At 34.0% G+C, this 4,517-nt stretch overlaps 1 long non-coding RNA gene across 2 annotated transcripts; it reads left to right on the forward strand.

The window, feature by feature from the left end:
- The first annotated feature begins 358 nt into the window (after nt 1-358).
- On the forward strand, nt 359-3,482 carry LOC148934224 (uncharacterized). 2 transcript variants are annotated; one of them, XR_016134538.1, is made up of 3 exons: nt 359-535; nt 1,244-1,315; nt 3,165-3,482. It is a non-coding gene; the product is annotated as an uncharacterized LOC148934224 (long non-coding RNA). The 2 variants fall into 2 exon arrangements; XR_016134534.1 differs by having other exon boundaries at nt 3,198-3,482.
- The last annotated feature ends 1,035 nt before the right edge of the window (nt 3,483-4,517 follow it).

A 4,517-nucleotide genomic window follows, 5' to 3' on the forward strand; every position in this document is an offset into this window, starting at 1 on the left:
TTTGGAATTTGATATTCCATACACATATACGTTATACATATATTTATATATTATTAAAATTATGGGTGAGTGTTTTCTTTTACTACACATTGAGTTTATTACTTTTATATTTATTTAAAGTTATACATTATAAATAATGCAAATTAGCTAGTATACGTGTTAGCTTATAGCTACAATAGTTGTCATCTTAAAATTAAGATGAATCAAAGAACATGTGTCATCTAATTTAGATAATGTATAACTAGATAACTTCTATTCATCTATTTTTAGTTTTCTCAAAATTACTATGTCGGCAGAAGACCGGGACTTTTCATACTAGTACTATATATATTCCATGGGAATACAGGAGAAAAAAACTTGGAAGAATAATAGAGAGAGGAAAAATATGTGTAGCATTTTTCTAGAGAAGCAAATAAATGAGTTATATCAGTAAATTTCACCGAGAGCATACAGAAAGAAGAAAAAGAACAAAGATTGAGAATTATAGATCAGAAGATGAAATTAGGAGCATGATTGAACTATCAGTCGTAATCAGGTGTGTATAAATCACACTTTTAATTTTACATATTTTATGTGATTGATTGCTATGTGTTAAATTGAAGTGAATATTTGAATTATATGATATGAGACTAAATGGTTATGTGTTATTTGATATTGATGGTGAAATGTGATGTGGATATATGATTTGTGCAATGGATATGTTTATCTATAGTATTGGAGTTAATTGATGGAATATATGGGTATGTAATTGGTGCAATGGATATGATTGATGCATGGTATTGGAATTATTTGAACCATGGAATTAAAGAGGATATGTGACAGTCTTGCTCTGGATCTGATATACAATGGAAAAAGACCTACGGGTCATATTCAATGATAATGGACCTACGGGTCAAAGAATATATGCAAAGAGGGACCTTCGTGGAAATGTCAATATGCAAAGAGGGGCCTTCGTGGAAAGGTCAAAAAGCAAAGAGGGGCCTTCATGGAAAGGTCAAATAATGAAAAGGGACCTACGGGTCGTATACAATGGAAATCCCGGGCAGATACCAGGCTTGATGTGTCACAGAATAATAAAAAGAATGGAGAGGCATATGCATATGAATGTTAAATTGTTTATGACATTTATTACTTCCGGTGATATATTTTGATGAAAGAATGAGTTTGACATATGTGTGTGAAATTAAAGGTAAGGTTTATATGCACTGAGTTGTGGGTCATATAAACCACTAATATTTTTCAGGAATAAGATATCAATGATCGTGGGTTGATGTGAGTTACAGTTATTATAAGGGTCGGCGGCTGACGCATTTTGGTAACTTCTCTTCCTCATCATTTTTGCATGTAGATAAATGTGTAGTACATAGAGTGGCGAGAGGGTCCCACTACGATTTAGAATGTTTTGAAACATGTACTTGTTAAATATTGGTTTTTGAAATTATATAAAATGTGCATTTCATTTACTTGGCGCGTGGATTATTTATTTAAAATCTTGAATTTATCTATAGTAAGTGCATACGTCATAAGGGTTGAGGTGTGACAGCCAGAGACTCACATGTTTCACTTCCCAGACGATGAAACCGACTGTTACTATGGAAGATGTAAAGGTCTTATAGGGTCTCAAAGTAGATAGCGATCCTTTGACAGGTATATCCCCACAAAGGATATGAATTATTGAATGCAAATATCCTTGGTGTATTTTGTAGTTAATCCATAAGCGATTGAGTTGAAGGAAATTATTTGGAAGTAAACACCTTATCAAATCACTTAAGAATTGACCAAGGTGATGAAGAAGAGAACTATATATATGTCCAACGGGCTCGTGTGTATTGTTTGCTTTTACTTGGTGGTTTAATGATCTCGAACACCTCAGTAACAAAATTTCATTTTTCTACTTGCAATTCTTTATGGATGTGGAACGGTGTTCTTAATAGAGTTGGGGCGGTGCAACTCTTGTTGCATTGTATCACAATTTATGTGAAGCTATATGTGGAAAGAGGACTAATGTCGATGGACCTTGTACATTGTTACGAATATGGGCATGAGAGAGAATCCCAAATATTCAACCAAAGATGACAGGTCCTCCCGCACAGGTAGACTACACACAATGTGCAGTCGTGTAAGTTGTTCAAATTTTTATTTCTGATTTTTAAATAAAAGTTAGGAATTAAAATTTAAACAACTTATGCGACTGCACATGGTGTGTAATCTACATAAGCGGGAGGACCTGTCATCTTTGGTCTCATATTTGAGATTCTCTCCCAAGCCCACATTTGTAACAATGTACAAGGTTCACCGACATCAGTCCTCTTCCCGCATGCAGCTTCACATAAATTGTGATATAATCCAGCAAGAGTCGCACCGCCCCAACTCTACTAAGAACAACGTTCCACATCCATAAAGAATTGCAAGTAGAAAATTGAAATTTTGTTATTGAGGCGTTCGGGATCATTAAACCACCAAGTAAAAGCAAACAATAAACACGAGCCCGTTGCACATATATATAATTTTCTTCTTCATCACCTAGCTCAGTTCTTAAGTGATTTGATAAGTTTTTTTTTTCTTCCAATCATTTTCTTTAACTTAATCACTTCTGGATTAATCCAAGATACTCCAAGGATATTTACATCCAATAATTCGCATCCTTTGTGGGGATGTAACCTGTCAAATGATTGCCATCTACTTTCAGGCCCCATAAGATCTCCACATCTTTCATAGTAATAGCCGCTTCACCGACTGGGAAGTGAAACGTGTGAGTCTCTGGCCTCCAACGTTCAATCAACGCTGTGATCAGATGGTGGTCAAGGTTCTCTGGCTGGCCACACCTCAATATGCTGACTTAGAGAGTCCTTATTGGTGCTGAAGAAAGATTTGGTGAAATTGTTGATTAAAGTTTCAATATGTTGCGGTGTTTGGAGTAGCGAGTTTGAGCAACAGTTTCTAAAAATCACATGTCATTGAGTAGACGAGTCGTGGAATATTAAAAAAAGATTGATTGCATTTAGAAGGTTATATGAAGACAGAGATCCACCCGACGAGATTGCTCATGAAATGCGTAAAATTTTTCTATTTCTTTTGATAATCAGACAGCTAGCACATATAGTTTTAGAAGCACTTAGTAATGCTCTCCAACCATCTATTAGTGCTGATTTTTTCCATGCTAGATGCTTGAATAGTATTCTGACTGTGTGTTGAAGATGCATTGAGAGCTTTGGAAAAGGAAAATGCAGCAATGTGTACATGGCGTGCTGATAGCTGTTTGCTTAGAAAATGGGCAACATTTTGCAAGAAAAAAAGGTTGATTCCGAGAAGATGTTTAGTAGATCATTCAGGGCATGCGCCTTGGTATCGATCTTACATAATGGTTCATGGGTGCTTTGAGTATAGAGTTGCATTATGTTCATTTTTTGCAGAGCAGCAATTTGAGGATGTTCGAGTGAATTTGGCTCAGTTTAAAGCATACTTTACTTATATCAGCTTTTAACAACTACTCTTTATCAAGTTGTTAAAGAATTATCCCGTGTTTATCATCCTACTTCTGTGTTGGTCTTGCATAATTGTGTCAAAATTGCAGTTTTGTTTTAACTCTTTAATGGGGTGTGACGGTTTAGCACAATGTGTAGTTGAAATGATAGCGAAATGGTTGAAGTATTTTCATGAAATCCCTACTGTGTTTCCACTTGCTAAAGTATTCGATCCTAGAATAAGATTACATCGTGTGAAGAAATTGTTGGAGATTTACTATGATGCTCTGTTTCCCATTAAAAGCATATATACAATTAAGAGCAATATCCAAGGACTAGAGTTTCTCAAGATTCACTTGGGATTTCAACTACAACTTACGACAAAGTAGTTTTTAAAGATATTGAATGTTGTAATTTCTAAATTTCTAGAATTTTAATTATGTAATATTATTCGACCCTTTTTTTTAGGATTTCAACTTTGTAATTTTCAGGTTTTTTAATTAATAGTATATGTTAAATGAAATGTTTTTATCCGGTTAAAATTTTGAATTGAATAGTGAATCTAATTTTAATTTTTTTTTTAAATGTAGCCGTTGTTTTTTTCAAAATTCTATTTTTTTTTAAATTTTTTTTTATCCTCCTAAACTACTCTATAAATATCTCATTTATCACATAATTTTGTTACACCAAAAATTCTATCTCTTTCTCTCATTCTTCTCTTAAAATTTTCAATCTTAAGAGTGCAAATATGGCCGGCCTACCACCATTAAACAACCAAATTCCGGAAGCCATTGCTCATCGCCCCTTCACCAGTTATTGGGGTTTTTGAGAATGTGAGTAGAGGTGCTTAAACAATTCTCCAGTTCTTGGTTAACCGAACCGAAATCAGAATCGGCCGATTAATTGGGGAATTAGGAACCGGAATACCAATTCCGGTTCCAACTTTTTAAATATAACCGATTGCATATTAATAAATCTAACTTATGAATAAATATTGAATTGAAATAAAATAATTTGAAACATTAAGTGATTTTTAGATTTAAGCAGTGTTAA

This window comes from Salvia hispanica, chromosome 1 (assembly GCF_029641045.1).
Source record: "Salvia hispanica isolate PSC_SH4W2 chromosome 1, Shi_PSC_v1, whole genome shotgun sequence".
NCBI lineage: Eukaryota > Viridiplantae > Streptophyta > Magnoliopsida > Lamiales > Lamiaceae > Salvia > Salvia hispanica.